This window comes from Gorilla gorilla, chromosome 22, assembly GCF_029281585.2.
Source record: "Gorilla gorilla gorilla isolate KB3781 chromosome 22, NHGRI_mGorGor1-v2.1_pri, whole genome shotgun sequence".
Classification (NCBI taxonomy): domain Eukaryota; kingdom Metazoa; phylum Chordata; class Mammalia; order Primates; family Hominidae; genus Gorilla; species Gorilla gorilla.
In genome coordinates, this window is record NC_073246.2 from 7,764,521 (window position 1) to 7,789,172 (window position 24,652).

Here is a 24,652-nt window from a genome sequence, read left to right on the forward strand (position 1 = left end):
CTAGCAAGCTCTCAAGTGATGCTGACGTTTCTAGTCAGAGGACCACATTGGCTGAGGTTATTTTCAAATAACTCCAAAAGCCTATCACTTAACATGCTTTTAGTTAGGGCCTGAGCTGTAGTCCAGGGAAGCTAGGGTACAAAAAGAAACCAGCTATTTGACCCATGAACAAGCTTAGGAAGCCACCATCTACATCCCAGTATACATTTGCTCTTTCATTTTCCTCATTGTCACAGTAAAAAAAGAGTCACCAGGGCTTCATATACTCTTCAGTTTCCCAATCCCTAACACTTCTAACTTTGCCTAAGCTTTCTTTGTTTCTACCACAACTATACTGCAAAACTCTACTATTGTGTTGCCACGTGTCATCTCCTAGTTTCTGTTCTGTTTGCTATTTTTTAGAAACTCATGATTGAAGTCACTCTAATTTTGCGTATGCTCAAATAAATTCCCTCTTGGCTGTAGGAAAAATCCAGACAGAACATTATGTGTAAGGGATTTGTAGTTGAAGCAGAGAGGGGAATTGTTTTCAATATAAATTTTTTTGATATAGCAGATATTAAACTGATAATAATATTATACTTGATCTAGCCAAAAGGCCAAAAAATGATACAAATGGGAATTTGACGAGAACTTCAAAATGTAGAGAAGTTAAAGTTAGTACAAGAGTAAAAGTCCTTCTTTGGGGTACTGCATCTTCTTTATTCCATTAATGGTACTTAGCCTGTATACTCTTCACCGGTCCCTAAATATCACAATCTTTTAGTTTCAAAGTATGTGGGAATTTACCTAAACATTTCATTTTAAAGCAATGTATTTGGTATAGAATGAGAACATTTGAAGTTGAAAAGATTATATAGAATAAAAGGCACAGAAAATGCTAAAATTAATGAAAAACTTTAAGAGAGGTAAGTCTTATGTTTCATACCTGGGAATATTCCTAAGCAACTTAATGTCAAAAAAAATGTAAACGACATCAACCAGCAGAAGAATCACAATAATGGCAGTATCTAAAATGTTAAATAAGTCAGAAAAACACTGCTGTCTCCTGTAATATAAAACAAAAAAATAAGTTCATTCCCCCCCTGCAAGAAGAGATAGGAATATTTAAAGACCACAAACTATTGACTCATCCCCATTAAGAATTCTACTATCAAGAATTATTTAAAATGTATTTTCTAGAGTAGACTAAGGGAAAAATATAACATTCATGGGAAGTTTTCAAACAATAAAATTATATTCATCATTTGACACTTATATGTGACTAAAACACCAACATGGCAATTCAAACATAATAAGAGATATAACTAAATGCGTAATAATCACCCTCATTGTGGACAATGGGGTATCTATCCCCTCAAGCATTTATCATTCATGTTACAAACAATCCAATTACACTCTTTCAGTCATTTAAAAATATACAATCAAGTTATTGTTGACTATGGTCAATCTGTTGTGCTATCAAATAGTAGGCGTTACTCATTCTATTTTTTTGTACCCATTAACCATCCCCACCTCCCCACCCCCAAGCCCCTACTACCATTCCCAGCCTCTGATGACCATCCGTCTACTCTCTAGGTCTATGAGTTCAATTTTTTTTTTTTTTTTTTTTTTTTTTAGAGCTCCATAATAAGTGAGAACATGTGATGTTTATCCTTCTGTGCCTGGCTTATTTCACTTAACAAACATAGTGATCTCCAGTTCCATCCATGTTGTTCCAAATGACAGGATCTCTTTTTTTTTTTTTTTTTTTTTTTTTTGAGATGGAGTTTCACTCTTGTTGCCCAGGCCGGAGTGTAATGGCGTGATTTCGGCTCACTGCAACCTCCACCTCCTGGGTTAAAGCGATTCTCCTGCCTCAGCCTCACGAGTAGCTGGGATTACAGGCGCCTGGCACCACACCCAGCTAATTTTTGTATTTTTAGTAGAGATGGGGTTTCTCCATGTTGGTCAGGCTGGTCTCGAACTCCCGACTTCAGGTGATCTGCCCACCTCAGCCTCCCAAAGTGCTGGGATTAGAGGCATGAGGCAGTGCACTTGGCCAGGATCTTATTGTTTTTTATGGCTAAATAATACTCTCTTGTGTATATGTACTATATTTTCTTTACCCCTTCATCTGTTGATGGGCACTTAGGTTGCTTCCAAATCTTAGCCATTATGAACAGTGCTGCAACAAACAGGGAATGCAGATATCTCTCCTATATACTGATTTCCTTTTTTGTGGGTATCTACCCAGCAGTGGGATTGCTGGATCATATGGTAGTTCTATTTTTAGTTTTTTGAGTAACCTCCAAACTGTTCTCCAATTGGTTCCACTAATTTACATTTCCATGAACAGTGTATGAGGGTTCTCTTATCTTCACATCTTTGTCAGGATTTGTTATTGCCTGACTTTTGGATATAAACCATTTTAGCTGGGGTGAGATGATATCTCATGGTAGTTTTCTACACTGAGAATTTCTCTAATGATCAATCATGTCAAGCATCTCTTGATATGCCTGTTTACCATCTGTATGTTTTGAGAAATGCCTATTCAAATCTTATCCTCATTTAAAAAATTAGATTATTAGATTTTTTCCTAGAGAGTTGTTTGAGCTCCTTACATATTCTGGTTATTAATCCCTTTTCAGGTGGGTAGTTTGCAAGTATTTTCTCCCATTCTGTGGGCTGTCTCTTCACTTTGCTAATTGTTTCCTCTGCTATGAAGCAGTTTTTTAACTTGATGTGATCCCATTTGCCCATTTTTGCTTTGGTTGCCTGTGCTTGTCAGGTATAGCCCAAGTAATTTTTGCTCAGACCAATGTCCTGGAGATTCTTCCCAATGTTCTCTTGTAGTATAGTAGTTTCATTGAGGTCTTAGATTTAAGTCTTTAATTCATGTTGATTTGATTTTTGTATATGGTGAGAGGTAGGGGTCTAGGTGCATTCTTCTGTATGTGTATATCCAGTTTTCCCAGAACCATTTGTTGAAGAGATGTCTTTTGTTCAATGTATGTTCTTGGCACATTTATGAAAAATGAGTTCACTGTAAGTGTGTGTGGATTTGTTTCTGGGTTCTCTATTCTATTCCAGTGGTCTGTGTGTCTGTTTTTATGCCAGTGCCATGGTGTTTTCGTTATATAGTTCTGTAGTATAATTTGAAGTCAGGTAATGTGATTCCTCCAGCTTTGTTCTTTTTGCTTAGAATAGCTTTGGCTATTCTGGGTCTTTTGCGGCTCCATATAAATTTTAAGATTGTTTCTTCTATTTCTGTGAAGAATGTCATTCATATTTTGACAGGGAGTGCATTGAATCTGTAAATTGCTTTGGATAGTATGGACATTTTAACAATATTGATTCTTCCAATCCATGAACATGGAATCTCTTTCCATTTTTTGGTGTCCTCTTCAATTTCTTTCATCAGTGTTTTATCATTTTCATTATAAAGATCTTACACTTCTTTGGTTAGGTTAATTTCTAGGTATTTAATTTTATTTGTGGCTATTGTATATAGGACCACTTTTTAAATGTCCTTTCCAAATGGTTCACTGTTGACATATAGAAATGCTACTGATTTTTGTATATTGATTTTGTATCCTGCAACTTTACCGAATTTATCAATTCTAATAGTTTTTTTGGTGGAGTCTTTAGTATTTTCCAAATAAAATGTATCATCTGCAAACACAAGGATAATTTTACTTCTTCCATCCCAATTTGGATTTCTTTTTTTATTCCCTTTCTTTCTCTTCTATAATGGATCTAGCTAGGACTTCCGGTACTATGTTGAACAACGGTGGTAAAAGTGGGCATCCTCATTGTGTTCTAGATCGCAGAGAAAAGCTTTTCATTTTTTCCCCATTCAGTACGGTAATGACTGTGGGTCTGTCATATACGGTTTTTATTAAGTTGAGGTATGTTACTTCTATACCCAGTTTTTTTAGGGTGTTTACCATGAAGGGATGTTGAATTTTATCAAATGTTTTTTCAGCATCAACTGAAATGATCTTATGGTTTTTATCCTTTACTGTGTGGATATAATGTATCGCATTGATTGATTTACAAATGTTGAACCATCCTTGCATCCCAGAGACACATCCCACTTGTCATGATGAATGATCTTTCCCATATATTGTTGAATTCAGTTTTCTAGTATCTTGTTGAGGATTTTCGCATCAATATTTATCAGATATATTAGCATGTTTTTGGTTTTGGTTTTGGTTTTTGGGTTTTTTTGTTTTTATTTTTATTCTTTTTGAGACTGAATCTCACTCTGTCACCCAGGCTAGAGTGCAGTGGTGTGATCTCAGCTCACTGCAACCTCTGCCTCCCAGGTTCAAGTGATTCTCTGGCCTCGGCCTCATGAGTAGCTGAAATTACAGGTGCCCGGCACCACACCCAGCTAATTTTTGTATTTTTAGTAGAGACGGGGTTTCACCATATTAGCCAGGCTGGTCTCGAACTCCTGACCTCCAGTAAACCACCCGCCTCTGCCTCCCAAAGTGCTGGGATTATGGGAGTGAGCCACCACTTCCAGCCTACATGTGTCTTTATGGGAGAAGAGTGTTTCCTGTAGGCAACAGAGCAATGGGTTTTTTTATTTTATTTATTTTTGAGCTGGAGTCTTGCTCTGTCACCAGACTGGAGTGCAGTGGCACCATCTCGGCTCACTGCAACCTCTGCCTCCCGGGTTCAAGTGATTCTCCTGCCTCAGCCTCCTGAGTAGCTGGGACTACAGGTGCGCACCACCACACCCTGCTAATTTTTGTATTTTTAGTAGAGACAGGGTTTCACCACGTTTGCCAGGATGGTCTGTAGCTCTTGACCTCATGATCTGCCTGCCTTGGCCTCCCAAACTGCTGGGATTACAGGCGTGAGCCACCACACCTGGATGGGTCTTGTTCTTTCATCCATTCATCCACTCTATCTTTTGATTGAAAAGTTTAGTCCACTGACATTCAATGTTATTATTGATAAGTAAGGACTTACTCCTGCCATTTTGTTATTTGTTTTCTGGTTGTTTTGGGGTCTTCTCTTCCTTCTTTCCTTCCTGTCTTTCATTAGTGAAGGTAATTTTCTCTGGTGATATGATTTAGTTTCTTGTTTTTTATTTTTCGTGTATCCATTGTTATATTTTTTGGTTTGAGGTTACCATGAGGCTTGTAAATACTATCTTATAATCCATTATTTTAATCTTATAAGTTTTCATAAACAAGTAAAAAGAAAACTAATAAAAACTCTACAACTTAGTCTCCCTATTTTTTAACTTTTTGTTATTTCTATTTATATCTTATTATACCATCTATGTCTTGAAAAGTTGTAGTTAATATTTTTGATTGGCTCATAGTTTAGTCTCTCTACTTAGAGTAAGAGTAGTTTATACATCATAGTTACAGTGTTATAACATTCTGCATTTTTCCGTATACCTACTATTACCAGTGAGTTTTATACCTTCAGGTTGTTACTTATTGCTCATTAATGTCCTTATCTTTCTGATTGAAATACTCCCTTTAGCATTTCTTCTAGGACAGGTCTAGTGTTGACAAAATCCCTCAGCTTTTGTGTGGAAAAGTCTTTATTTCCCCTTCACTTTGAAGGATATTTTCACTGGATACACTGTTCTAGGGTAAATGTTTTTTTCCTTCAGCACTTTCAATATGTCATGCCACTCTCTCCTGGCCTGAAACGTTTCTACTAAAGAGTCTGCTGCCAGATATATTGTAGCGCCATTGTATATTATTGGTTTCTTTTCTCTTGCTGCTTTTAAGATCCTCTTTTTATCCTTGATCTTTGGGACTGTGATTATTAAATGCCTTGAGGTAGTCTTCTTTGAGTTACATCTGCTTCGTGTTTTATAACTTTCTTGTACTTGGATATTGATATCTTTCTGTAGGTTTGGGACGTTCTGTTACCATCCCTTTGAATAAACTTTCTACACTCCCCACCTCCTCTTTAAGGCCAATACCACTTATATTTGTCCTTTTGAGGCTATTTTCTAGATCCTGTAGGCAGGCGTCATTGTTTTTTATTCTTTCCTTTGTCTCCTCTATGTATTTTGAAATAGCCTGTCTTCAAGCTCATTAATTCTTTCTTCTGGTTTATCAATTCTGCTATTAAAAGACTAATGCATTCTTCGGCATGCCAATTACATTTTTTGGCTCCAGAATTTCTGCTTGATTCTTTTAAATGATTTCAATCTCTTTGTTAAACTTATCTAATAGAATTATGAATTCCTTCTCTGTGTTATCTTGAATTTCTTTGAGTTTCCTTCCTCAACACAGCTATTTTGATTTCTTTGTCTGAAAGGTCACATATCTCTGTTTCTACAGGATTGGCCCCTGGTGTCTTATTTAGTTCATTTGGTGAGGTCATGTTTTCCTGGATAGTGTTGATGCTAGCAGATATTCTTTGGTGTCTGGGCATTGAAGAGTTATGTATTGATTGTAGTTTTCACTGTATTTATTGTAGTTTTCACTGTCAGGGCTTGCTTGTACCCATCTTTCTTGGGAAGGCTTTCCAGATATTTGAAAGAACTTGGATACTGTGATCTAATCTCTATCTGCTTTAGGGGGCACCCCAAGCCTCCTAAACTCTGGTTCTTGCAGACTCATAGTGGTACTGCCTTAATGGTCTTGGACAAGATCCAGGATAATTCTCTGCATTACCAAAAAGAGACTCTTGTTTTCTTCCCTTACTTTCTCCCAAACAAACAGAGTCTCTCTCTCTGTTCTGAGGCACCTAAAGCTTGGGGTTGAGTGACATAAGCACATCTGTGGCCACCACTACTGTGACTGCATTGGGTCAGACCTGAGGCCAGCACAGCACGGGGTCTTGCCCAAGACCTGCTGTAACCACTCCTTAGCTATTGCAGGAGTTTACTGAAGGCCCTGGGGCTCTACAGTCATCACATGGTAAAAACAGCCAGGCCTGTGTCCTTGCCTTCAGGATGGCAAGTTCTCCTAGCCTCCAGGTGGATCCACAGGTGCTGTCTGGGAATCAGGGCCTAGATCAAAAACTGTAAAAGTCTACCTAGTGTCTTATTGTGCTATGGCTGAGCTGTCACTCAAACCACAAGATGCAGTCCCTCCCACTCTTTCCACCCCTGTCCAAAGGCAGAGGAACATCAATCCATGGCCACCTCAAACACAGGACATGGGGGGGTACTGCCAGACTACCACCAATGTTCTCATAAGGCCCAAAGGCTCTTAAGTCAGTTTGTAGTGAATGCTCCTGTTAATTATTTTAAAATGCTTTTTTTTTTTTTTTTGAGATGGAGTCTCACCCTGTCACCCAGGCTAGAGTGCAATGGCATGATCTCAGCTCAGTGCAACTTCTGCCTCCCAGGTTCAAACGATTCTCCTGCCTCAGCCTCCCAAGCAGCTGGGATTACAGGCAACCACCACCACATCCAGCTAATTTTTGTACTTTTAGTAGAGACGGGGTTTCACCATGTTGGCCAGGATTGTCTCGAACTCCTGACCTTGGGATCCTCCCACCTCAGCCTCCGAAAGTGCTTCTTATAAAACTACAAAGTAGCTTAATGCATTATAAAAATAATCAAACGTACCCTTCTACAAATACTCGAAGAAGAACATCCATGAGAAAAAATAAGGCAATAGCTAGAGAAATAGAACGATACTCCAAAGGAATATAAAGTTTGCTGTCAGTGAAAATTAGGTCAGCAAGGACGAGAGTGACATCCAGTAAGACCAGGAAAACTCCAAATAGTCTAAAATAAACAAATAAATAAATAAATAAATGCAAAGATAAAGGGGCATTTGTCCCTGTAGCTATACTATATTTAAGCCACTGATCAGGTACCAAAATGTTATTATTTAGTATTAAGCTGCCCAGTGGCAGGAAAAACTGTAATGCCTTAGAATCTCAGAAAAATCACTGTTTTCACCCAATAGAAGCAGTTCTTAATAAACAAAATTCTCACCAAACCACTTCACAAGATATTATTGTGGCCTTTTACAGTAAACACACCAGGCCAACACCTCAAGAGAGAAAAGTAAAACTGAATTAAAATCACCTGTCTGTTTATAAACTCTTCTTAAAATTTGCGAATTTCATAAGAAGTTTATACCAATTTCTCATAAAAAATAAACCCTCATTAATCTAGATAATTCTAAAGAATTTATTAATAAAAACCAAATGAAAGCATGAGTAACATAAGCTCTTAAAAGACCAAGATTTTTCATCAGTGACATTTTCAACAAGCACATGATTTCATATTTATGGGTGCTTCTAGCAGAGTGATGGGCACATGAGTCTTGAACTCTAAAGTACCTCCTGCCACTTGCTGTTACATATTCTAAATACATTCTCCATAAATTGATTAGACTATTTGCCTAGTCTATGAAGGTGAATTCGTCTTTGAAGTACTTTTTTAAAAACTTGCAGCTCAAATTCAAATATTATTAATTCAAAAGGAAACAATTATATTGCATAAATCTATATCATAGTATGAAATCTTACTCTTATGTAGAGAAGAGTCTAAGTAAATTGTTTCCAAAATTAAAGAGTAATTCCTGATGTATACGGTACTAATAAAACACTTTATTAATAATTATAGAATTTTAACATTTGATTTTCATTAATGTTACTTTTGCAGATGGAAGAAAAACAATATTAATATATTACTATTAATCTTAGGCAAAAGCCATTTATTTGCAATTCTTAATGTCCAGCTTAAACCAAAATTCCATGATAAATTAGATTACATTAGACGGGGCACATGGCTACTTAGCAACTGATGGACAGTGGAAATGCTTTTTTGTTATTTCAGTGTTTCTCATTGAAGTAGTAAGTCTCATATATATATGTATGTATAGATATATATGAGACTCATATATTTTCTTTTCTTTTCTTTTTCTTTTTTTTACATGGAGTCTTGCTGTGTCGCCAAGGCTGCGGTGCAATGGTGCAATTTCAGCTCATTGCAACCTATGCCTCCTCGGTTCAAGTGATTCTTCTGCCTCAGCCTCCTGAGTAGCTGGGATTATAGGCACCCACCATTATGCTTAGCTAACTTTTGTATTTTTAGTAGAGATGGGGTTTCACCATGTTAGCCAGGCTGGTCTTGAACTCCTGACTTCATGTGATCCGCCCGCCTCGGCCTCCCAGAGTGCTGGGATTACAGGCGTGAGCCACCGTGCCCAGCCAAGTCTCAGATATATTTAATACATGGTGTTTTCTATGTCTCACATACCCAAATGCAAAGGATGATACAATTGAATGCACAATTTTCTTAATCTTGCTGCTGCAAAAAGAAGTAAAAATAAAATTAATCAGATTTCTTCTAACATATATTGTAAATTTAACCAAAAAACAAAGGGCCTTATAAATATAATTTCAAAAGAAAATTATTCAGAAGTTGTATAACAAAATGCTTTTTACTAATAGCTAAAATTTTATTCTTCCTGCTCCATGAGTATTTTACTTGTTTACTATGCTATCCAGAATATATGCAAATAAGACAGTAAACTTTGGATGTTTAGTAACATTTCCATTGCATGCAAAGCTCCAACCCCAACTTTATGGCAATACTAAACTTAAACTTGTGGTCATCTCAAAGAGTATAGCATGAAGACAGAAAAGGGTGGTAGAAGAGAACTGTATTTTAATGCCAGCCTGGGCAAATCATCAAACTTTGGCCAGATCTCAGTTTCCACTGCAATAAAATAAGGTGTTTCAGGAATGAGCATAGGGAGTAAATGGTGCTCTTGTCATCTCCTCAAACTAGACACCTAGTGAACAGATACACATTAGCAAGAGTCGCATATGAGGTTGCAAACGAACTTCAGAGGTAAGACATTTTAGTAAGATATACTTCAAAGGAGAAACACCCGAAAGACTGGGCTCCTTCCATTAATCAAAGGAAGGAGAACCTGTTTGATGGAGCCTCCAATAATGCCTCATTTTACCTTATGGCTGGAGACAAGGTAGCTCATGAGGAACAATTTTTTTTGTCCTACTGAAGCCTCCTGTGTTGGAGGCTCTTCAGGAGGAGAAGCCTCCAACACAGGAAGCTTCAGTAGGAGAAGACTTCAGAAAGTTTCTGTCATACTGAAGCCTCCAACACAGGACTCAAATTCCACCCCAAGAGCCATGAATCCTAAGACAATGCTCACAGCCTGTGCCTAAGACGGGAGAACAAAGAGGGCAGATACTGAGCAGAACTGGGGCACTGACAATTGGCCTTTGACATGAACAGACATTTCTCAAAAGAAGACATGCATGTGGCCAACAAACATATGAAGAAAAGCTCAATATCACAGATTAGAGAAATGCAAATCAAAACCACAATGAGATACCATTTCACACCAGTCAGAATGGCTATTACTAAAAAGTCAAAAAATAACAGATGCGGGCAAGGTTGCAGAGAAAAAGGAACACATATACATTGTTGGTGGGAGTGTAAATTAGTTCAATCACTGTAAAAAGCACTATGACAATACCTTGAAGAGCTAAAAGCAGAACTATTTGACTGAGCAATCCCAATACTGAGTAGATACCCAGAGGAATATAAATCATTCTACTATAAAGATACATGCATATGAATGTTCACTGCAGCACTATTTACAATAGCAAAGACATGGAATCAACCTAGGTACCCATCAATGACAGATTGGATAAAGAAAATGTGGTACATATATACCATGGAATACTATGCAGCCATAAAAAAGAATGAGATCATGTATTTTGTGGGAACATCGATGGAGCTGGAGGCTCTTATCCTTAGCAAACTAGTGCAGAAACAGAAAACCAAATACTGAATGTTCTCACCTATCAGTGGTAGCTAAATCATAAGGACTTATGAACACAAAGAAGGAAATAGACACTGGGGTCTACTTAAGTGGGGAGGGCAGGAGGAGAGAGAGGAGCAGAAAAGATAACTGTTTGGGTACTGAGCTTAATACCTGGATGATGAAATAATATGTAAAAAATAAAAAAAAACCTCCCTGACACAAGCTTACCTATGTAGCAAACCTCACGTGTACCTCCAAACCTAAAATAAAAGTTAAAAAAAAAAACATTGGCCTTTGATGAATGATGTTAGGTTAAACTGAGATAAAGGAAATCCCCAATCCTTCTAATCTTCCCCTCTCCACCTGGACCCACCACCTCCACCCAGGCTTGGAGAGTTAAGGCTGATGTAGATGGAGGATCAATTGGCCAAAAGAGGTGAATTCTCTCCTCAAGTTGCCATTCCCTTACTACAAGAACCTCTGATCCCACACAGTCTACTAGATCTCTGGGTATCAAGGAAATGTCATAAATCTGAACTCACTTGACAATGTCACCATACAGAACCAAGTCTGACAGATTACGAAGGCATGAAGAAGTGGCTTGGGTGGCTTTAGCCCCTTAATCTGTTTCAGTGTACCCTGAAACTATACCAAGTAAATACACAATTGAGACTTTTTTGCTTAAAAAAAGAGTACTATGTAAATGAATCTTCAAGCAGTTATGTGCAGAGTTTGCAGGGAAATAACTATGACTTAGTAAATCCATATCCAGGAAAAGTACTTTTCACACTCGGGAGCAACAGACAGACACTCCAACATGAAGCAACACGAAGCATAGCCTCCATGTACCTTTCCTAAAAACAATTACTCAAAGTGCTTGAGTCAGCTGAGCAGTGAATCAAAATGAAGAACAAAAATGTAGCAGGTGACCAAAAGCAATGGCAACAAAAGCCAAAATTGACAAACAGGATCTAATTAAACTAAAGAGCTTCTGCACAGCAAAAGAAACTACCATCAGAGTGAACAGGCAACCTACGGAATGGGAGAAAATTTTTGGAATCTACTCATCTGACAAAGGGCTAATATCCAGAATCTACAAAGAACTCAAACAAATTTACAAGAAAAAAATCAAACAACCCCATCAAAAAGTGGGCAAAGGATATGAACAGACACTTCTCAAAAGAAGACATTTATGCAGCCAACAGACACATGAAAAAATGCTCATCATCACTGGCCATCAGAGAAATGCAAATCAAAACCACAATGACATACCATCTCACACCAGTTAGAATGGCGATCATTAAAAAGTCAAGAAACAACAGGTGCTGGAGAGGATGTGGAGAAACTGAACACTTTTACACTGTTGGTGGGACTGTAAACTAGTTCAACCATTGTGGAAGACAGTGTGGCGATTCCTCAAGAATCTAAAACTAGAAATACCATTTGACCCAGCCATCCCATTACTGGGTATATACCCAAAGGATTATAAATCATGCTGCTATAAAGACACATGCACACGTATGTTTATTGTGACACTATTCACAATAGCAAAGACTTGGAACCAACCCAAATGTCCAACAATGATAGACTGGATTAAGAAAATGTGGCACATATACACCATGGAATACTAAGCAGCCATAAAAAAGGATGAGTTCATGTCCTTTGTAGGGACATGGATGAAGCTGGAAACCATCATTCTCAGCAAACTATCGCAAGGTCAGAAAACCAAACACTGCATGTTCTCACTCATAGGTGGGAATTGAACAATGAGAACCCTTGGACACAGGAAGGGGAACATCACACACCAGGGCCTGTCATGGGGTGGGGGGATGGGGGAGGGATAGCATTAGGAGATACACCTAATGTAAATGATGAATTAATGGGTACAGCACACCAACATGGCACATGCATGAATATGTAACAAACCTGCACATCGTGCACATGTACCCTAGAACTTACAGTATAATAATAATAAAAAAAGTAGCAGGTGAAAATGTAAATAAATGATTCTAAAAGTAAAGATAAATGATATAAAATCATGAATAATAGTATTGATTTGAATTTTTAGGCATTCTTACACTAGGATTCAAGGTGTGGAAGAAGATAGAAGTAAAGGCAGGTTGCATTTCTTATCTTTCACAGGTACAAGTCCAGTTTTATTCTCGATATTGATGGATAAAACGGTATAATTATGTTTTCTAAACATTTAAATATAAACATTGATAGACTATAAATGGGCTTCTGACTTGCATATCAACAAAAAATGCAAGGGATAAAAACAAATCAATTAATAGCAAAACATAGACAAATTTACAAAGAAAATATCAAAGTATTTTTAATAAAGAAAAAGATGATAAGTAAAACCAAACGTACCAGAAATCATAAATACAAACATATTACTCTCATATTGCATATTGAGAAATACTCTCAGATAACTTTGAAATTAAAGGCATTACATGCTATACACGAGAGACAAAAACTAAATTTAAATGACAATTCAAAAATAAAGAGATAGAGGCCAGGCGCGGTGGCTCACACCTGTAATCCCAGCACTTTGGGTGGCCAAGGTGGGTGGATCATGAGGTCAAGAGATCGAGACCATCCTGGCCAACATGGTGAAACTCCATCTCTACTAAAAATACAAAAAATTAGCTGGGCGTGGTGGTGCATGCCTGTAGTCCCAGCTACTCGGGAGGCTGAGGCAGGAGAATCGCTTGAACCTGGGAAGCGGAGGTTGCAGTGAGCTGAGTGGAGCCACTGCACTCCAGCCTGGTGACAGAGCAAGACTCCGGCTCAAAAAAAAAAGAGAGAAAAAAAGATATGAGATACTAAACCTTAATACACTGAAAGTTCCAATAATATCAAAGTTGAATTAAAAGCACAAATATTAACTATGAACATGACTCATTTTTTATCAATAGAAGGTGGAAGCTACATGACACTAACAAGACCGTGTTTAATGAAATGGGATTTGTATTGAAGGCAGGTGCTATCTCCCCCACTGGACACATTTTTCTCTTGTGCAGACTCTGGGGGTAGGGAGGTGGCCATGATGCAAAGCACGAAAAACACTGTAGTGACTCTGGTCTTCCTGCTCACTCTAGATCACTAAAACAGGGTAAGGACATTACAGAGGGATGACATGTTCATGCTGAAAAAACTATGAGTCACTTAGGAGAAAAGTAAATTTCTACACTTTATACCTTAAGACAAAGTAAATTCAGGGCATATATTTTATTTAAATGAAGAAAATAAATTCAAAACAGAAATTTTGGTGGATATATTTAAAATCTTGGGGTGAGAAGGACTTTCTGAGAATAACATTAAAGGCAGAATCACAAAGAAAAGTACAGATACATTTGATTACATGAGGATTAAATGCTTTTATGTAGTGAAAAGCAAGACAACCTGGGAGAAATTGCTTATATTACATAAAATAGAAAAAGGATCAATAGATTTAACTTTTCAGCCCAAAGACAGAAAAGGATAAATGAAGGTGTGTCAAAGAACATGCATTAGAACAAATATATTTACTAATATCAGAGAAATCAATGATGGCTAGTGTTAAGTGTGGGAGGGGAGAAATGTACACTTTGCATCTTGATGTTAAAGCACATATCAATATCAATAGCGTCACAATCATTCCCTTTGACACAGAATTTCCACTTCTGAGAATTTATAACAAGCAAATAACCAACAATATACGGAGATTTAGCCTCAAATATATTCATTTTTGTAAGTTAAAAACTTGTAAAAAACTGAATTGTTCAGCAATATCTGACTATTAAATGAATTATAGCACATCTACACCATGAAATATCACACAACTGTTACAAATAATGTTGTAAGTGCACAGGAATATATATTAACAAAAAAATATAGCCATGATGTCATTAATAAGGTTATTTGCAAAAGAATAAGTATGGTCTCATATCTGTAAACAAAAAAAAGTGTATGCTTAAAGAACTTAGAAGTGCATGCATCAAAGTTTAAGAATGACTAAATGTGGGTAGATTTGTTGATTGTATTTTCAGATTTTCCTTAATGAACTCTTACGTTATTTTTAGCTTTTAGAATAAAACCTATTTACAGAACTACAGAGTTTTCAAAGTATTTTTGCATGTTATTTTCATTTTATTACTAATTTTTTAAATACAATATCCAGTACATGGATTGCATAATAGCCAGTTTACATTTGAATAATCTGAAAGTTAAAGAGGGTTAGTGACTTGCTGAGTATCAGGTGAATGAATATATGATGCCAAAGCCAAACACTGATTCCAGCTTTTACTATAAATCCAATATCATTCCCCTGTTATGAAACACCAGCATTTCTCACAGGGACTACTGCAAATTCCTCCTATATCTATGTAATGAGACTTTGTAATTTAAAAATAAAATAAAATGAAAACCTGCTTTATTTTGTTTGGAGTGGGGAAAGAAGGAAATGCTTGCCTTGCTTAATCGGTCTAATTTTGTTTCAGCCCTGGGCAGCTCCATTACAGAAAACGTATAGCTAATCTGCAGACACACAGTTTAATTCAGTGGCAAATTCAGGGTAATTTGAAGAACTATTTTTATTTGCCCTCTTTGTTTCCAATCTTTGTTTAGTCACCAACAGCTTACAACCATGGTGAGTTAACTTCCTCTATGGCAGTACTTCCTCTCCAGCATTGACACAAGCTGGTGAATGGTTATACAACTGGGCAAGAAAGAAGCAGAAGAAAAATCTCCTGAATATGTCTGCAGTTCAGACACAAGCCAGTCTAAGAATGTATTGTTTCATTACAGTGAGTACATGATAAAATGCCTTCAGGTCAGTGCAACAGGAAGTACTCTAGTGAGATTAGAAACAAATAAGAATAAAATCCCAACGAGCATAAAGAGGTCTTTAGTCAGCAAAATATGTTTGCTTTTGCTATCAATACTATTTGCTCATAGGCAAAATGTACAAAATTGGGAATCACACCATATCCAGTAAAAATGAGAAACGTTCACTATTGATGAGTTAAGTAGCATTCTGCATTCCTGTTTTTTTTTAAAAAAACTTTTAATGGAATTAATTTCCTCTAAGAATACTTTTCACATTTTCAAGCTAGAAGAACATTTATTTCTGAATGGATGGAATTTTTTTTTCAAAATAATACTTGTCTAAGAATTCAACTGGAGTAAATACGGTGTACCCTCCCACCCATACATTTTGATATCTTTCCATAGTTTCCCTTTTTCCTTCTTGCCTCAGCGGAAGCCCTGTTCAACTAAAGGTAAGAGATCCATCAATGGCTCCCTCCTTTCAAATTTCAAACTGACTTACTCATATGAAGCAACATTTTCAGCATCTTCAACTTCAAACTTGGAAAGTCGTGCTAACACACTTTAGCCACCAAAAAAAAAAAAGCAAAAATATATCATTAGATATTTGCTACACAAAATAGTGATGAAAAATATATTTGAATAACAAGAATCCCATGAATCTAAAGGATATAGTAAACATGACTTAGCTCACTGGAAGACCTAATATTTAAGAAAGAAAATTACAATCATTAACCAGAAACTCTTTCCTCATGGATACTCCCAACACTGAATTTTGCATATTTTTATCTTCTTTTCTGTCTCTGTCTCTTTCTATATATATGTATATAAAGATATATAAAATAATATGTATATGGATATATAATATATAAATAATATGTGTATAGACATATCTCAAAGACATTGTGGGTTTCATTCCAGACCACTGCAATAAAGCAAAAACTGCATTAAGCAACTCACACAAATGTTTTGGGTTCCCTGTGCATATAAAGGTTATGTTTACCCTACACTGTAGCCTGTTAAGTTTGCAATGACATTATGTTCAAAAACCTTATGTGTATACCTTAATTAAAAACTACTTTATTGGTTAAAAAATGCTAATGATCACCTTTTGCTGGTGGAGGGCGTTGCCTCCATGTTCATGGATGCTGACTGATCAGAGTGGTGGTTGCCAATGGTCTGAGTGGCTGAGACAATTTCTTAAAATAGGACAACAATGAAGTTTGCTGTAGCAAATGGCTCTTCCTTTCACAAGTGAGGATTAAGTGGTGAAGCCATCAGGTCCTGGACTTTGTTGAAAGCCTTTTTATTACTGATTTAATCTCATTACTTGTTTTTGGTCTGTTCAGGTTTTCTATTTCTTCTTGGTTTAGTCTTGGTAGGTCGTATGGGTCAAGGATTTTGTCCACCTCCTCTAGGTTTTCAAATTTATTGTAGAGTTGCTCATAATAGTCTCTAATAATTATTTTTATTTCTGTCATTATCTGTTATGCGGTCTCTTTTTTTGTTTCTGATTTTACTTATTTGGGTCTTCCCTTTTTCTTAATTAGTCTAGCTAATGGTTTGTTGATATTTTTTAAACCTTTTTGTTGTTAACCTTTTGTAATTTTTGCCTCAAATTTGTTTATTTCTGTTTGGTCTTCATTATTTATTTCCTTTTAATAATTTGGGGTTTGCTTTGTTCTTACTATTCTAGTTTCTTGAGGTAGAATTGTTCAGTGGTTTATTTGAAAGTTTTCTAGTTTTTTTGATCCAGGCATTTATTGCTAAAAATATACTTTTTTTTTTATACTTTAAGTTCTAGGGTACATGTGCACAATGTGCAGGTTTGTTAGACATGTATACATGTGCCATGTTGGTGTGCTGCGCCCATTAACTCGTCATTTACATTAGGTATATCTCCTAATGCTATCCCTCCCCCCTCCCCCTACCCAACAACAGGCCCCAGTGTGTGATGTCCCCCTTCCTGTGTCCGAGTGTTCTCATTGTTCAATTCCCACCTATGAGTGAGAACATGTGATGTTTGGTGTTTTGTCCTTGCGACAGTTTGCTGAAAAAATGATGAGTTCATGTCCTTTGTAGGGACACGGATGAAGCTAAAAACACATTTCTTAATAACTGCTTTTGCTGCGTCCCCTGTTTTGGTATACTGTGTTTCTAGTTACATTTGTTTCAAGGAATTCTTAAATTTCATTCTTAATTTCTTTCTTCACTCACTGTAACTCAAGGGCATGTTGTTTAATTTCCATATGTCTGTATAGTTTTGAATGTTCCTCTTGTTATGAATGTCTAGTTTTATTCCATTGTGGTAAGATAAGATACCTGATAGAATTTCAATTTTTAAAAATTTGTTGAGACTTGTTTTGTAGCCTAACATACGGTCTATCTTGGATATTGTTTCATGTGCTGATGAAAAGAATGTGTATTCTGGAGCTGTTAGGTGAGATGTTCTGTATATGTTTGTTATTTATGTCCATTTGGTCTATGGTGGAGTTTAAGTCTGATGTTTCTTTGTTGATTTTCTGTCTAGATGATTTGTCCAATGCTGAGAGTGGGATACGGAAGTGCCCAACTCTTATTGTAATGGGGTCTATCTCCCTCTTTAGATCTAGTAATATTCGCTTTATATATCTAGGTGCTCTGGTGTTTGAGTGCATACATATTTACAATTATACACATATTACAATTATATTTCTTGCTGAATTGAACCCTTTATTATTACATAATACTCTTGTTTGTCAATTTTTATGGTTTTTAACTTGAACTCTGTTTTGTCTGATACAAGTATAGCTATCCCTGCTCACTTTGGGCTTCCATTTGCATAGGATATCTTTTTCCATCCCTTTATTATCAGTCTATGTGTTTCTATACTGGTAAAGTGAGTTTCTTTTAGATAAAATATAGTTGGGTCTTATTTTTTAATCCACTCAGTAAGTCTATATCCTTCATGGGGTATTTAATCTACTAACATTCAAAGTTATTATTGGTAGGTGAGGAGTTGCTTCCAATGTTTTATTGTTTTCTGGTTGTTTTGTATATGTTTTATTCCTTTCTTCCTGTTTACTTTTGAAGTTGGGTAGTTTTCTGTAGTGATAAGGTTTCATTCCTTTCTCTTTCTCCTTTATGTATTGACTCTAACAGTGACTTTTAAAGTTTTGCATGTTTTCATGATGGTGGTTATCATCTTTTTACTTCCAGATGTAAGACTCCCTTGGGCATTTCTTGTAATGTTGGTCTAGTGGTGATGAATTATCTTGGTTTTTGTTTATCTATGACAGATTTTATGTCTTCTTCGTTTGTAAAGGATAGCTGTGCTGGCTATAATATTATTGGCTGAAAGATTTTTTTCTTTCAGAAAAAATCATCCCATTTGAATGTATCATCCCATTCGCTTCTAGCCTAAGGTTTTCCACTGGGAAATCAGCTGTTAGTCTAATGGGGATTCCATTATAAGTGTGTTACTTTTCTTTTGCTATTTTAAAAAATCTTTGTCTTTTGATTTTTCACAATTTGCCTATAATGTCTGGGTTGAATGTATTTGGGGTTCTTTGATCTTCCTGGAACTAGATGTCTAGCTCTCTCTCAAGAGTTAGGAAGTGTTATGCTATTTTATTAAATATGTTTTCCTCATATTTTCTCTACACTTTTCCTTCTGGAATGCCCATAATATGAATATTTGATCAAATTAATGGTGTCCCATAAATCCTGTAGGCTTTTTTCATTCTTTTTTATCCTTTTTTGCCTGTCTGTGTTATTTCAAAAGACTTGTCTTCAAGTTCAGAAATTATTTCTTCTGCTTGTTCTTGTCTGTAAAGCCATTGATTGTATTTTTTCATTTCATCCATTGAACTGTTTAGCTTTTAGGGCTTCTGTTTGGTTATTTTTATGATATCTGTATCTTTACTGAATTTCTCTTTCACCTGATTTCATTGACTTGTCTATCTGTATTACCTTACATCTCACTGAGTTTCCTTAAGATTATTCTTTTTTCTGTCACATCATATGTTTATGATTGGGTTCTATTACTGGATAATTATTATTTCCCTTTGTAGGTGACATGTTTTCTTGCATTTTCATGGTTGCTGTGTTTCTAAATTGATTTCTATGCATCTGGTGAAAAAGTCACCTTTTCCAATTTTATGGAGTAGGTTTACTTGTATGAATTAATTTGTATGAATGGGTCTTGGATGTCAGTTCATTGGGGTATACCGGCCTTGGTTCTACATGGATGCAGTAAGTGTAGTCTCCATGTAGTTTATTCAGCTGTGATCCACACTAGTAACATTTGCAAGTTACTCAGTGGCCTAGGTTAAGGAAGTTTGTAGTGATGGTGGTGCAGCCTTGCCAGGGGTGGGCTCACTGGGCTGTTTCTCAGGGTAAGGGTGTGTGCAGGCATACAGTGGGTCAGAAAACTTGGAGTATGGCTTTATGCCGCTGGCCATGGTGCCGTCACTCTAGCCAGGAGCATGGGGATGCAGTTGCTCAACCAGAGCATGACTTCCAGATGTGCTTTGCAGGACAGTGTCTCAGGCCCAGGATGCAGGCACACAGCTGTTTGCCTGGCCTGGAAGCATGCACTCCAGGAGTGGCCTGAAGGGCTGTTTCCCATAACTGGTATGTGGGTACACAGCTGCTCATCTGGCCTGGGGGCAGTCTGCTGGGGGAAACTCATGGGCCAAATATATAGGTGCATAGCTGCTAAGCTGGACTGAAGGTATCTTTGCCAGGGCTGGCCAAGAGGGGTGTTTCTCAGGCCTGGGATACAGTCAAATGACTTCTCAGCTGTCCTAGATGTGTGTCTGCTGGGGGTAGTCCATAGAGCTATTCTAGCTCAGGATGTGGACACACTGCTGCTCAGCTGGTCTGGGTGGTGCCTGCCAGGGGAAGCCCTGGGGACTGCTTCTATGAGCCAGGATGTGGACACGAGGCTGCTCAGCTGGCGTAAGGGCATGTCTTCTGGGAGTAGCCCATGGAGCTCTTTCTTAGGTCCAGGACATGGGCATTCATGGCTGATTGGCTGGTCTGGAGGTGCATCTGCTGGGAATGGATACAGGAGTATTTCTCAGGCTCATCCAAGGTTGCACAGCTGCTTAGTTGGCCTGGGAGTGTTTCTGTGGGGGGTGGCCTAAAGGGCTCTTCCTCAAGCTGGGACATAGGTATGTGGCTGCTTAGTTGGCCTGAGTAAGCTCCCAGGGTTGCTTCTCGGCCCTGAGACTTGGGCATACACAGTTGCTTGTCTCTCAGGTCTGAGACACAGGTGCAAGGCCCACTTGGTGGTGTGCCTGCTGGGGGCAGCCTGTGGGACTGTTTCTCAAGCCCTTATTAAAAGCAGAGGGCTACTGGGCACGCCAGGAGCATGTCTGTGGTTGATGGGGCCCGCAAGGCTGTTTCTCAGGTCCTGAGCATGGGCTCATAGTCACTCTGTTGACCTGCGGGTGTATCAGCTGCTCAGAGGCTTAGGGGCCTCTCCCACTTGGGAGAGGGCATGTAGTGGTTTGGCTGTCTTAAGAGTGAATTTACCCTGGATGGGACTGCAGATTATTCCTCTGTCTGGAAGTGTGGTGGTGGGGGTTGATTTCCCTACTCTGCATTACTTGAGTTACAGCCAGTCCTGGGACCAACCTCCACACAGCTGGGATTGTGGCTTTAACCCACCCATGTGGGCTTGGTGTACTGAAGATAAAGTTCCAGTGCTGGAGAGGCGCAGTGGCTACTGGCCCCCAGAGGAGGGCACACTCAAGAGATGACTCTGTTCTCAAGATGGTGCTGTGTTGCTGCAGCTTAAGTCTCTGGGGGTGGGAAGTCTTCACCTTGTACTCCTAGTCCAGGACATGCAGCTGTGTCAATTCTTGGCAATACTCCAAACTGGCCTGAGGGTTTGCAAAGACTGTGAGATTCTCTTGTTGTAAAGACTTTGTGTTTGTGATGGCAGTGGGGCTGGTGGGGATCTTCTGCCTACCTTCACCCTGCAATGAGAAGTCCCTCCTGTCTCTGGGCCAATTCAATCCAGATGGGGCAGAAGCGGCTGCACAGGCTGAGTGCTTCCGTACTATGGCAACTTTCAGTCACCACAGATGTGTCTCCACTCCTTTGCTGCACTCCAGGACTATCCCTTTGATACTCTAATCAAATCTTAGATGTGTATTTCTTGCCTCGGTTCTTTCTTGTAGGGGAGATGAGCACCAGACATCTCTAGTCACCCATCTTGCTTGATTTAGCATAATTCGTAAGGGCCCCAGGATTTTCAGAATAGTCAATGATTGTTGGCTTCAACTTAAAGTCACCAGCTTCATTAGCCCCTAACAAGAGAATTGGCCTGTGCTTTGAAGATTTGAAACCATGCATTGACTTCTCCTCTCTAAATATAAAAGTCCTAGATGGCATCTTCTTCCAATAAAAGGCTATCTTGTCTACATTGAAAATGTGTTGTTTAGTTTGGCCACATTCATCAGTTATCTCACCTAGATCTTCTGGATAACTTGCTGCTGCTTCTGCATCGGCACTGGCTGTTTACCTTGCACTTCTATGTGATGGAGATGGCTTCTTTCCTTAAATCTCATGAACAAACCTTTTAGTGTCAAGCTTTTCTTCTGCGGCTTCCTTACCTCTCCCAGGCTTCACTGAATCAAAGAGAGTGAGGGCCTTGTCCTGGATTACGCTTTGGCTTAAGGGAATGCTGTGGCTGGTTTGATCCTTTATCCAGACCACTACAACATTCTCCATATTAGCAATCAGACTGTTTTGCTTTCTCAACATTTGTATGTTCACTGGAGTAGCAGTCTTAATTTTCTTCAAGAAGTTTTTTGGCTTTTCTGTTTTGTTTTGTTTTTGTTTTTGTTTTACATTCACAACTTGGCTGAAGTGGTGCAAGAAGTCTAGCCTTCCTCACAATCATTTCTAGCTTTTGGTTTAAAGTGAGAGACATGTGACTCTTCCCTTCACTAGGACACTCAGAGACCATCATAGGCTTATTAAATGGCCTACTTTCAATATTGTTGTGTCTCAGGGAATAGGGAGGCCCAAGGAGAAGGAGAGAGATGGGGGAATGGCTAGTCAGTGGAGCAGTCACAACAAACATGTCATTGATTAGGCTTGTCATCTTAATATGGACATGGTTCGTGTTGCCCAAAAACAATTACAATAGTAACATCAAAGATCACTGATCGCAGATCACCATAACAGATATGATAATAAAAAGTTTGGAATATTGCAAGAATTATTAAAATGTGACGAGACACAAAGTGAGAACACGCTGTTGGAAAAATAAAACCAGGAGACTTGCTCAATGTAGGGTTGCTACAAACCTTCAGTTTACAAAAAAGTAATATCTGAGGGGCAATAAAATAAAGCACAAGAAAACAAGATATACCTGCATATACACACACATATATGTATATATAAACTATATATGTGTATATATACATATATATGCTAAAGGATATATACATATATGTTTACATATATATACACACGCATGCTCATATATATATTAAAGGATATATATATGACTACTGATGTTATTAATTTGGGTCAGTGCTAAAGAATATATCTATATATAGATATGTATATATAGATATATATACACACATTTAAATATGCACATATGTAGACATGTATATAGATATGTGTATCTATATACATATGTAGACATATGTATATAGATATATGTATATCTATATACACACATACATATTTATATATCTATATATATTACATATATAGCTAAAAGATATATCTGTATATATACACACACACACATATACATGTGTGTTATGAGTGTGTGTGTGTGTGTGTAGATAGATCCTTTAGCACTGACCCAAATTAATAATGTCAGTAGTTTTCAATGACACCACCATTGAAAGGTGAGTTATATCAAATATATATCAAATTAGTGAAAGACTACTGATGTCATTTTATCCGGGCCAGTGCTAACGATTAAAAATGTACACTTCAGGTCAAGTGACTTCAGAGACATACTTTTCTGGTTGAAATTATGTACAATTGCTCTACATTTATAAACTGGCTGAACTCTGAAAATGTATATGTCAGTGATTTGGAATCTACTATTAATATATCATTTTTTCCTAGAAGAAAACCTTATATTATGTAAAGGTGCTCTTGGGCCTTAAAAAACAAACTAATGAATCACAATTTAAGTGCAGTTCTTTATTACTTCATTTGTGAGTGAATTTTACCAATCTTAATATATGCCTCTCTTCTTTCTCTCCGTATTTTGAAATCTCACCCATCATTGATGACTCTACCACACATTACTCTTTTTAATTCAATGAGGTAATAGCTAAAGGATTAAAAATGAACATAGCAAGACTCCACATGTTATCCTAGACTTAATTTTCTGATACAAATTAGTAATAACTATTCTCCAATTTATAATCTAGTTCCCCTGAAAAATGGACATTAATCAGTTATTTATTTGAAACATGGTATTTAATTTTTCTCTGGAAATGAGGTTTTAGAGGTTTGTAATGAAATTTTTTGGCCTGTGAAAAAAACTTAATGAATCAAGTTTATATACATTTCTTTACTCCTAAACCTAATCCCCAAGTTACTGTTTCTGGCAAAATTTACATAAAATCAACTTTAGTTTGTAAACACCCACCTTGCTCACCCTTGTAATTTTCTGCCTTCTCACGTTCAAATACCACCAGTAACTCTTCACCAATCATGGATGTCTTTCCTGCCCCTCAGATAGGGTTAAGTAACTACAGACCCAAGGCAGGGCCTCCATACAATCTGATGGCTCATGACTGTAAACCCAGCAGTTTGGGAGGCTGAGGCGGGTGGATCACGAGGGCAGGAGTTCAAGACCAGCCTGGCCAATATAGTGAAAACCTGCCCCTACCAATAATACAAAAAATTTGTCTGGCATGGTAGCACATGACTGCAGTTCCAGCTACTCAGGAGGCTGAGGCAGGAAAATCGCTTGAATCCAGGAGATGGAGGTTACAGTGAGCCGAGATCACGCCACTGCATGCCAGCTTGGGCAACAGCGAGACTTCATCTCAAAAAATAATAATAATAATAGAAATACGTTTTAATTTGCCCATGCCTCCAACGTCCTATAAAATAAATTCTTTTAAAAATTTATT

General features: G+C 37.6%; 1 pseudogene; it reads right to left on the reverse strand.

Annotated features, from left to right (window-relative positions):
* LOC129529379 (putative tyrosine-protein phosphatase TPTE) overlaps window positions 1–24,652 on the reverse strand; it is a 39,440-nt pseudogene that overhangs the window by 10,022 nt on the left and 4,766 nt on the right.